The sequence below is a fragment of the Podarcis melisellensis genome, assembly GCF_964234715.1.
Source record: "Podarcis melisellensis genome assembly, chromosome: 17".
In the NCBI taxonomy this organism is placed as follows: Eukaryota; Metazoa; Chordata; class Lepidosauria; order Squamata; family Lacertidae; genus Podarcis; species Podarcis melisellensis.
The window spans coordinates 21647118-21659777 of record NC_138534.1 but is presented as its reverse complement, the minus strand read 5'-3'; the positions used below and the strand labels follow the sequence as shown (position 1 = coordinate 21659777).

At 39.7% G+C, this 12660-nt stretch overlaps 1 protein-coding gene across 27 annotated transcripts in view; it reads left to right on the top strand.

Annotated features, from left to right (window-relative positions):
* PTPRD (protein tyrosine phosphatase receptor type D) overlaps positions 1-12660 on the top strand; it is a 1158377-nt gene that overhangs the window by 400376 nt on the left and 745341 nt on the right. The gene's annotated exons all lie outside the window — the stretch shown is intronic.

Below are 12660 nucleotides of genomic sequence, written 5' to 3'. Positions count from 1 at the left end.
GGAACCTCCTTCTTGCAATAGTTTTCCTTCTAAAAAAGTTCTTCTCCAGGTGCGTAATATAGTTCTAGGCAGACGTAAGTCTCCAGAAAGTCTGGAGAAATTTCTTTTAATACAATGATTGAGGGAAGCAGAGGAACGGAAGCAGGTGCTTCAGGAAAGTCATTAGGAAAGCCGGGAGGCAAGAAGACAGAATCCTGAGAAGAGGTAAGAATGGTTCTTATTCATAGCCAATCTCCAGCCTCTGTTCAGTGACCATTTTATCTCCTAAATTCCATCCCTTCTGTGCAGAACACACAGAGTTAACTTACAGACGTTCCAAAACAATAGCCCTACTTGCAGTTATGTATAAGATAAACAAGCTACAGCTTAGGGCCTACTCTATTGGGGGCCCCCCAAAAAAATAAAGGGGAAAAACTGGATGTACATTTCCAAAATATTACATAAAAAACAAATAAAATAAAACCTACATACAGCAACAGTGTTTTGTGTTGTGTAAGCTCCTATGATGTGAGTGATGGGCCCCGGCTGCTAGCCTGCTCCCTAAAATATCACTGGTTTGCTCATTTCTATACATAGGGTGCCTCCTTTCTGCATGGTCTTGTTGCATGGGAACAGGTCAAATGGCTTTAGATACCTATTAGGTCCATAAATTACCATATAGCGTATATTCAACAAAAAACAGAGACAATTTGTTGTTGAAAAAGGACAGGTGGACATAGAAAGGGCTCCATTACCTTCAGTAGCTTAGGGCCTCATCAAACCTAAATCCGGTTTGGGCATTCAACACATCCAATATTAATTGTGCGAAGAAGGAAGAAAGGACCGTGTATTTGGGAGGATATCTATGGCAGAGTGAGTGGCCTGCCAGCACGTGAAGGTTGTCCCCATGAGGTGGATGAACACTCGGCCCTGGAGGATTCCAGAATTCATTAGCCTTTCCCACCCAACACACAAGGACATTGTCAAGGAGTGGCCAGCCCAAGGATCATGCAAAATTAACCCGTGCTGCTTTGCTTTCCTGCATCGCCAAATACCATATCATTGCATGGGTTGAATATGATTCCTTTATACACTGTGATGTTTTCACCCAGAGGCATCCTATGTTGGTCATATAGGGTTAACAGACACATCTGTTTTGCTCAGCAAAGGCCCCCGCCCTCTACCTCTAGTTCATTCAAAGCAAACCAAAGCAGCCAAGTGGCAAATATTACAGTCTGCCAAGCATTCTTAATAATGCATCCGCAGTATAAAAGCCTAAATATTCACAGTTAACAAAAGTGACCGTGCAACACTCGTGCATTTGAATTTTTGGATTTTTTTAAAGGTGGTCAACCAGAAAAAATGGTCATTGATCCAAGCTATTACATATATGAATATTTTAATTTCTTATGGGTTTTTAAATTGGTTTTTTTTATTTAAAGAATGTCACACTTAGAGATTTGTATCACTTATATTTTGGTTTTTTTAAAAAAGAGTGATTGAGAGCGCAAATATTTTATGTTTACTGATCTTAAAGATGCTGTTCAACCCCTGTGTTTCAGGAGTCACATCATCCTTTATTTTTAAGATTTCACTTCAAGTATGTTTACTGGAAAATAACATTTGCAGCTGGAATTTTTCTTGGCCATTGCAGCAGTTACAAATCAAATATTTTCAAACACTTAAATATATGATATGAAACCTGATCCCATGGCAAAAGTAAAAGGCTATTATTAAAAAATTAAAAATCTAAAATAATCTTCTCCGGTTTATAATCATAATGCTGGGAAATTCAATATTTCTGCTCAAACAAAGAGGCTGGTAGACATATTTACAAAAGGCCTTATGATGTTTGCAGTTGACTTTGCAGAAGACAACATTTATAAAACCTTTACAGTCCCTGACAGGTGCCATGAATTCTCCTGAGGATTACTATATTCAGATATTGTCTTTCATTTGAACTTCAAACACACATTTTGCTAGGGAGTGTATTTTAATAGCTTTTGGAAATTAAAACCTTTGTATTTGTGTCATTCTAATATTCTCTATGAATTTACTTTTGGGAAACAAATTGCTGCAAAGCTAAATGCAATTATAATTTTGTTTAAGTAGAAAAAATGAATAAATGTAATAAGGATACACAGGGGAAACTAAGAAACATGAGTAGTTTCTGTGACTGTTTCTTCGAAGAAAGAAACAGTGAATGGGGAAGAGTTGTAGGACTCCCATTTTTTAAAAAAAAAAATGCATTGCAATCTAAACAGAGTTTTCATAAATTTGGAAATCCCAGTTTTACATTACAAGTTGATCCAAGTACAGTCATACCTCATGTTTCATTTGCTTCAGGTTGAGTGTTTTCAGGGTGCATCCTGCGGTGACCCAGAAGTACTGGAAAGGGTTACTTCCAGGTTTCGCCGCTCGCGCATGTGCAGACGCTCAAAATGACGTCACACGCATGTGCAGAAGTGGCGAATCGCGACCCGCGCATGTGCAGATGCACAGAAGCAGGTTGCATTCTGCTCATGTTACGAACGGGGCTCCGGAATGGATCCCGTTTGCTGTATTGTTATCCTTATACTAGATCAACTGACATACTTAAGTGACACTGATTTCAGTGGGGCTACTTCAAGTATGAGCAGTTTGGATCCAACTCTAGATGTTTTACAGGCATATATGAATGATGGTAGACAGATCTTACAGGGCAGGGTGCAATCCACATAGCCCTATTCAGATGATTAAAAAGTGATCCTATTCACATGATCACTGCCTAGGATTAATTTGCTAATGCTGGCCAAGAAGCTTTGTAGGCTGTGAATTTGAAGCATTCTAGTAAAGCAACGTCACTAATGGTAACAGACACATGAATCTCTCAATAGCAAAAGCTTCATCTTGCCTGGTTATCACTTTTGAAGCCTAAATGGGTTAGTACCCACATATTTAAAAAGACTAAATTCTCCTGTGTGAGCCTGCCCATCATTTCAGGCCACCTGGGGCAGTTGTCTCATATAACCTCCCTCCATCTGAAATGTGGCTGGTGGGAACATATGAGAGGGTCTCCTCTGTTCCTCTGCCTAGCTTGTAAAATCCCTGTCCAGATCATGTGTCTGGCTCTGTTTCCCACAACATTCTGTCACTAATTAAACATTCTGGCAACAATTATTTCAGCAGGACTTCAGCAGGACCAGGGTTTTATTTCATTAATATTGACTTTTCTCATGTTTGTTGTTTTATAAGGGGGAAAAACAAAACAATCTGCTGCCCTCTGTCAATTTATATGCTTTTGTTTTTACCTGATTGTTTTTAGTCTGCTACATAAGCCCCCTTGGGTTTTGGACTGAAACAAAAGGACAGGATATTATGGTTAAAAATTAATGAATGAATAATATCAATCATTTCATCCTCATGCAATCGATCACTTCTCCTAAGCACTGGTTCATGACTGAGACTGATGCTCTGGGATCTGCTGCAAATGAAACAGACATCTGGGAGCTTTGCCAGCATATTTTAGCCACCTTATTCTGAAACTTTATGTGCTGGGTGAGCTCTCAGATATAGGAAAGTCTACAGACAGAGATATCATATTTTTAAACACTTGAGATGTGAAGTCTGAGCACTTCACCCAACATAACAATAAAAAGTTACTTGACGAGATTTCCAGAAGACTAGCTGCCGTTATTCTTCCATAACAAACTTATTAAGTGAACTTGGAACATAAGTCAGTATATTCCATCTCAATTCTCATGTTTTTGTTGGACATGGCAATTTTGCCACAATCATTTTGAATGGCAGATACATTTGAATGAATCCATTGAAACCTAGGATTCATTCTTGCATGGGAACTGCCAAGTCTCACTATATCTGCATCTATACAAGCAATGTATTCACATATGAGGAAATGTATTCATGGTGACCTCAGCATGGCTACACATTGGAGGCTGCAAAATGACCCTTTTCCAGCAAGCTGAAAGAGGCATGACTGAACCATCATTGCTCATGACGTGGACAATTTCACCTCTGGTCAAGCAGTCTTTGCAGGTGTTTGCAACAATTCAGAAACCTGTGAATTCTATTTGACCAGAAACAATAATCATGCAAAATAACTGTCTGCATGCTGGAATTCTGAGCAAGCCCAGTGAACAACGTCAGTATTTCAAAAGCACAGGCCCACAAATTGGCACCTTCTGCAATGTCATATATGTAAAAACTCAGGGACACCATTTTGACCAGTACCTAGCCACCTTCCTATGCTTCATACTCTCTTGATTCCTGTCTTACCCTTTTCTCTTATCATTTTTAATTTGCTTCATAAAAAAGCATTGAGAACACATCAATGTACTCCCCTTTCCAAAACCTTTATTCCATGGAAAGGGAGTAAACGATAGGAGAAAGAAAACAAGATTTCTCTAGAGGGAATAGCACCATCTTTGAAACTCATCAACAGGTCTCCAGACTGGGGGTGCATCTTAGCCATTGAGGCCAGACTGCGGCCAGTGGTGGCTTTTTATGAGCCCTCTCCAGGCTGCCAAGGCTGGCTAACGTTTCTGCCAGATCAAGCTCCTCCTCTTCACCAGATGGGAAAGGAGAAGAGGGCACTTGGGAGAAGCCTTCACTGCCTTTCCAGTATCCTTGAGTCCATCCCTGCCAGTGTTCGGTGTTAACCTAGCAGGGAAGCCAAAGAAATCCACTCAGAAATGTCCCACCCCCAAATCTTACCCAGGAAAAGGTGATCCCTCAAACAGACAATGCAGAAAAGGAGAGCCACATGTAGAATGATTAACCATGTGGCCCATTCCCAGCACACAAGCAGCTCCAGAAGATATGTCTGCAGTCTCCACAATGGCCATGGGTAAAAAGAGCTGAATGACTAAGCAAGGAGGCTCAGAAATTACTTTTTTTTAAAAAAGAAAATTCAGCTATGTGGTGGGGTTGTCCTAGAATATATTCAGGCCCTGGGCAACAACTGGGAAACACCCAACCAGTGTTCAGACAAGTGGGCTGAAAAGCCCAGCTCCCACAATGCCATCAACAATCCAGTCATGGAGATGAAAGAGATGAGGGGTGGACCAGGCAAGGGCTCATATAGTCTTGCTCCTCCCATCTTCAAAGCATGATGTGCATCAGTGTGTATCCAAATGTCATGCTGGCCTGCCCTCTTCTTTGAACCCCACCCTGGCCTCAAAAGTGGTCCTTCTGCCTGATTGTGGTGTATATCACTCAACAAAGTGGGGTTTCTCTAAGCAATGTCTGCCTCCTGTTCCCATACTTTAGCAAAACATTCAACAGCTTTTGTTTACTTGGCAGTGAAATAAAAAGTCTGGGGGTCATTTTTATTTCTTCACACATAAAAATTACCCAGTCGTTTAGACTCCCTTGGAAGTTCTGTCTGTCAGAAAAATGACATTGTATGTCAAGTGACACCTGAAATGAAAGAAATCTAAACTATAGCAAAACTGAACACTTGTTCTGACATTTAAAAGATGTGCCCTCACAGCTGCTTGATTTCTGTTTAAAAGTGATTAAATGCTTCAAAGCTGAAATATTTTATACTGTATTTATGGTATAAAAGTATGCTATTCAACTTTTAAAAAAATCTGAAAATGATCTTTCTCTGAGGCAGAACTGCTGCTTGCATGATTCGGCACAGTAGAACGGGCATAGATGTTAAACAGTTCAGTGTTAATTACTGTGAAATGTAAATAACTGGACTCCATTCTTTGTTATTATTTCTTTGCTCTGTTTTACATCTATCACTTTAAAAAAAATATACCAAGCAATTAAAAGAAAATTGAAAATAGGTACTATTTTTTTCTTAAATTTGCCACACTTAATCAATATCAGCCATAAACTTGTGTGTAGTTGATGTTATTGTAATTCAAACACTGCACTGGCTTTGCTACTGCTATATTCCAGGCTACACTCTTCTTCTTAAAAATTCTGATTAGAGTTTGGTGCTTTTATTTTGCTGGCTGAGCACTGCAGCCTTTAACAGTGAATTCTAATTGCCTCTCATTTATCTAAAACGTTGGTACAGGTACCCAGGGAAGTATAAACCTATGGAAGTGAATGACCAAAAAAAAAATATTTTTAAAAAATGAGTTGGTTGATGAATTCACAGAAATACTAGGGTATCTGCCCCTCTGTTGGTGGGCACTATTCAAAGCAGACTGGAATTTAGAAATTCTGGAATATACTGAAAGCAGTTCAACTATTTAGCAAAATGCTTTATAAGGTGCACAAAATCTCCAGATGACAGTTTCAGTAGAACTGCAAAGCTGGAAGAGATCTGAAAATAATAATAGTTTGTTTCCTTGCCCTGAGTCAAGTGTCTTCCATGCTTTTGTTAAAGGGGGATAATGTGCTAGAGTGAGTTTTCAAGAGAATGTTTGTTACAAAATCTAAGACAGAAAACTTGAAAGTGTGTGTGCTATTTTGAGGCATTTTGGTTGGCCTTATGAAGGCATTGCCCTAGTAAGTTTTTTAGATTTAGTTATTGTCTCATGGCTAATCTCTACCTTTTCATTGATTTGTTCCTCTATTTGTTGAAGTGGATTATCCGGTCTTGCTGTTTCCATGACTTTTTTATGAAAACAAGTCATGATGGGCTTTGGAATGGTATGTTGTTTTGCCCTGAATAGGAAAGAGTAGTAAGAAATGCAGACATCTATGGTATTCCATGGTACGACTTGGCCTTCTAGACTTTTCTAAAGGGTAGACTTGGAACAGGATAAAATTGATTAGAGTTATCCAAAGCAAAACAACATTACTTATTTGACATTTTTGAGGCCCCTTTTAAACAATTGAAACAGATAGAAGGATACATTCAACTTGTAGTGGCCACATATTTTCAGCTCACTTGAAGGGGTAGGTAAAACTATGGGTGTTGAGCAGATGATTGACATGAACACTCGTCTTATCTATGAACTATAATAATAGTAATAATAACAATAATAATAATAATAATAATAATAATAATAATAATAATACCCTGCCCTCCCCAGCCAAGGCCGGGCTCAGGGCGGCTATGTGAACTTAGAAGAATATCTTTGTATTGGGCTTATTTATTTGATTATTCAGAGTTTATTATGTTTGAGTTTGAAGGAAAAAAATATTTCCCTCCCATGTTTGTGGACCAATGGAAGTTCAACCAACAACAGTGCATGCAGGGAGGGGTTCCTTGTATTTCATTCTGCTAGCTATTCATCTTCAGTGTGCGATCTTGTCAGGTGCTCTCTTTTTTTAGAAAGTAAGTTTACTAGAGCTACTGAATTTGTCTTATCTGTCATAGCAGAATTATTTTCCAAGAAATGTGTTTAATTAAGCATGTACTCCTCTACCGGAACAGCTATCCTAAATCAAGCTGTGCTTTTCCAGGTGTTCTCCCAGTGATTTAGAATGCTCTTAATCATTCTGCACCTCATTTTCTCTAAATAAAATTACGCTAAAGTTTCCAAGTTGTCAACTTTACAGGATTTTACAGGTAGATTCTAGATCATTTCCCAGCAACAGTACAATGGAGATATGTACAAATAGCTAGGATTGTGTTAGGTGTTGGCTTCACTGGCACATGAGAAAGCCCATATACCAGCTTGACTTATTTTTCTAGTTTGTCAGCTGACATTAAGCCAGAGTTCCTTGGTGTAAACACAATGGGGAACTCAATAGAAGCCAAGATAGTTGTGTTGAAGCTGGAGCATGATGGGATGAGGGGAGGAATAACAAGGGAGTATTTTGCCCTGATGTTTGTTCGCAAATGCATAAACCATGGCTTATGAAAACTGGTCACCTCCAGACTGCAATTATGAGTGGGATTCAATTGCATAAGTGGAAGTTTAGGTTTACACAATTAAATTGGATTAAAGTACTCTATCACTTTGGTGCAACAAAGACTTTTTGTAGTTAGGAAAGTGATAGGAAAACACACTAAATGGCATAGGATGGTGATGAATTTCTTGGAAAAGACATAAGCATCTCACAAATAAATCAAAACAGATCTCACTAAAGAACAGACGTCATATTATCTCCATGCAAGCTGTGCCCGTGAATGATCCCCTCTGCTGGCCCACAGAGTTATGGATGTCACTGTATTCAAAGTCACATTCCTGGGATTGCTGACATAACAGATGACACACATCTGATTATTTTAATGTCTAAAGGGTGTGGGAAATGCTTCTTGCCTCATTTCCATAAAATGGCCACAATTAACAATATTAATTTTAAAAGAGTAAATAATAACCAATAAAACAGCCAACAAATAATATAACTTCATGGCCAACAAGTCAAAGAAAAGGAACAAAGATCAAATACATTATTAAGCTACCATGTTTTACTGGTCATTGAAACGTGACTAGGTCAGGCTCTCAACAAAGGGCACTGCATAACTTAGCCCCTCACCCACTTCAGATGTCAGAAGACAGTCAACAAAATTTCAGATGTTAGGTAGAGCACCTAAGCATGTTTATATATCAATAGGTAAGACATAAAATGTACTTATCCCATGCTGTTTAGGGGTTTAAAGATTATGACTAGTACTTTCATTTGAGTCCTGAAAACAAACTGATCATCAGTGAAGGTGGAATGACTGAAGTGATATTGTCCCAGCATCTTACCCTGGAAAACTGTCCAGCTGCTGTGAATTTTCTGGTCAATTTTTAAGGCAGATCCACATGGCAATAATCTAATCTGGATGTAACCAGAGCATGAGCGATTATGCCTGGGTCTGATTTCTCCAGGGAGCTGCTTAGCTGGTACTAGCTGAAGCAGCTGAGAAAGCATTCCTGACTGTTTTCACCTAGGAATTCAGTGTCGAATCTAGATCCAGAGGCATTTGTAAGCTGCTCAGCTGATTCTTAAGGAAGTGTGCAACCATTTCTAAAACAATGAAACCATATCAGCCGAATCCCAAACAATGCTACCTCCATCTTTCCTGGATTAAGTTTCAAGTTGCTCATTCACATCAAATTCACATCACTGATCCCAGGCCAGGCACTGGTTCAAAACTTCTCCCAAGACCCAAAAAGCAGGTGAAAATGAGAGACATTTATTTGGTCCAGCTCTTTGGATACCCTCAACCAGCATTTTCATATAGCTGTTAAACAACATGGTAGACACGATTGGACCATGTGGCAGCCTAAACCAAGGCCATTGGGTAGAAAGAAAACTGAAATCTGCCAAGAGAACTAAGAAAATCAATTTTGTACTCCAGCTGTCTATGCCCCAATATATTATTTGTTTGTTTGTTGGATTTATTACTTGCCAGTTACTTAAGAATGTTTCCAAGCAACTCATATTTAAAAACATAAATGCATTACACCATAAAAAGAAGGAAAGTCATATGAAACATTAACTTTTTTATAATTTAAACAACACCTGCTAACAATAAAACATAATCAGCTTAGTCCATCAAAGGACTGGGGAAAGCTGCCAGGTGGTTCTAACTGTGGGGAGAGTGTTGCACATAAAGGGAACACTGAAAAAGCCTTCTCCCTTGCCATCAACTTCCAGGCCTTCCTTAGAGGAAAGACCCAGAGATGAATTAGGGTCACTCTCTAGTCCAGCTAGGGCAGTTACAAACCCAGGCCAGAAGCCAAACTGGTGAGTATCCAGTTACCTCTAGGAAATATTGGATTTTCATACATAAAAGTCATTATACAGTACGATGATAGATGATAGATAGATAGACATATAGACAGATAGACAGATAGATGGTAGATAGATATAGATAGATAGATAGATGATAGATGATAGATAGATAGATAGATAGATAGATAGATAGATAGATATAGACAGATGATGATAGATAGATAGATTAGATAGATAGATAGATGATAGATAGATAGATGATTTATAGATAGATAGATAGATAGATAGATAGATAGATAGATAGATAGATGATAGATAGATAGATGATAGATAGATAGATGATAGATAGATGATAGATATAGAGATGATAGATAGATGGGTGATAGATAGATAGATGATAGATAGATAGATGAGAGAGAGAGAGAGAGAGAGAGAGAGATTTGTTGTTGTTTAGTCGTTTAGTCATGTCCGACTCTTCATGACCTCATGGACCAAAGCACGCCAGGCACTCCTGTCTTCCACTGCCTCCCGCAGTTTGGTCAAACTCATGTTGGTAGCTTTGAGAACACACATCTTGTCCAACCATCTCGTCATCTGTTGTCCCCTTCTCCTTGTGCCCTCAATCTTCCCCTGCATCAGGGTCTTTTCCAGGGAGTCTTCTCTTTTCATGAGGTGGCCAAAGTATTGAAGCCTCAGCTTCAGGATCTGTCCTTCCAGTGAGCACTCAAGGCTGATTTCCTTCAGAATGGATAGGTTTGATCTTCTTGTAGTCCATGGGACTCTCAAGAGTCTCCTCCAGCACCATGGACAAAGACAACAGGCATATAATAGATAGACAGACAGACAGACAGACAGACACAGACACACACACAGTCATACCTCCACTTACGTATCCCCCCGCTTACGTAAACTTCGGAATACGTAAATGGCATTTTTTTCAGGATTTTGCCATGCATGCATGCGCAGAAGCGCTCTACTGCCCCCGCCCCCGTGCGTGCACAGAAGTGGTCCCTCTGGTTGTGGAAACCTCAGGATCCGACCCAAGCTCCGGAACGGATCCCGTCCACAACTGGAGGTACCACTCTCTCTGTGTGTGTGTGTTGTGTGTGTGTGTGTGTGTGTGTGTGTGTGTGTGTGTGGCCGAATTCATTTTGGCACCTGAGGTGGATGCCAAAATGGTGCCACCTTCTTCCTTACCAGGGAAGAAGGGGTGAGGGAAGATCTACATCAGGAGCAAGAAGGGAAAGAAAGATAGACATATGATCTGTTGCCCCAGTGGATCTAGCTGCCTGAGGCAGTCATCTCACCTTGCTTCTTGATTGGACCTGTCTTAAATAAAGATCTACATTGGTATCCGCTGCCCCTGTGGATTTTGCCATCTGAGGTAATTGCCTCACCTTGTGTCGTGGCTGAGCAAGCCCTAATTCTAGGATTAAGAGCTGTTTGTTTTTCCTTTCACCTCTGCTCTTTCTCTTCTACGTTTAATATTCCTGATCATGGTAAAATAATAATTTTATTCCAGTAAAGAGGAAAATATTTTTAGGGGGTCGGAATCAGCAGAGTGAGACGAGAAAAATAAGATGAAAAGCAAATATTATTGCACGGATCATTTGGCTTTAAGATGGAGGGTTGCATTCATTTTGAATTATGCAATATTGAACCTCTTGCTGAACAATGGACATGAAAACTCCTTCATGACTAAAATCTTTGCTCTTGGGCATTTTTAGATTTCCCAACAGCACTGAGGGGGATTTACGGGTGACATTACATATGATGTACTCAATGTTTTCAGTGGCAATAAAGACTTTTAATCAAACAACCAATGAACAGAAACAATTAACAAGCCTGAAGGTAAGAAGACGAATGTCAATGTTAGCAACATGTTGGGAAATTATTTTGCCACAAGACAGTTGAAAGAACAAGTTAAGAACTGGGTGGGAGGGGGAAAGGGAGGAGGATTTCCCCTCAGCCATCATTATCAGGGGTTGAAGTTCTCAGACCACTGTTGTTCCATGAACCACAGATAGGGAACCCCTCAACCGGAGCACCATCTTAGTGTTGGTGGGTTTCATTGAAAGCATCATGTATATCATTCTAAATACGAACCCGTGACTTCTAGAACTGTCATTTCTCAGAGTAATGCTTTTTCTTTCTTTCTTTTAACTCCAGTTCTGCCAACCGCCCACATTCACTTTACTTCAAATATATCAGAAGTTACCTGAAAGAACTTACAGGAACACAATGCCTCAGTGGAAACTGCAAAATAGCCTCCATATAAGCTATTTTACTGTGTCCAGAAGGCTGACAGAGATCATATGACTCAGAGGAGGCATAATGTAGCAGGATGATAGTGAAAATGCCAAACAATGTGGGGATTAAAGTCAGGTGAAGCCTATGTTTTTTGCCAGGGGCCATTCAAAGACTGTGCTAATTTTATTTTCTGCTGTCTTCAAGATCTTAATCAGAGGCATTCTAGTAGGCATACACTTTACGGTCCCTGTGTAGTTTCAGATTTTGCTACCTGCTGCTTTAGCACTTCAGAAATCCTCTGAAGCTGAATATCACAAGAATATCAGGCAAACGTTACCCCCACCTCCCCTTTCTGACTGAACCGTGGTAATATAATAATAAACTATTTAAATAAGTTTATCGGTTCTCTTTTGGAGGGCAGTGGAATAGGGAGCAGAGTTTATAATTACATTTTGATCTTTCATAGATTTATGTTTGCATAGGCTCAAGGAACTTAAAAGATTGTCTCGTCAAGCCCACTGCCTCAAGTATTAACCATAATAGAGTAAAACCGAATATCATTTGTGGTTGGAATACCACTGCACCATGGTGGGCATTAAAACATCCTGTGGCAGGCAAAACAATTATGGCAATTTGACATGAAGTGTAACGCCTCAATTTGCTATGAAGTGCAGCTCCTATAGCCAGCTCACCTTTCCCCAATGCATTGTTTCCTCACTTGCCTTCAGCTACTGATTGCATCGCTTTGCATACCAGTCCCTCCATTGCACATTCGCACCCTGGATCTCTTCAGCCACCCCATCCATCTGGGTGTCTTGCAGCTGGGCTCTTCATATACGCTTCTCACCCACT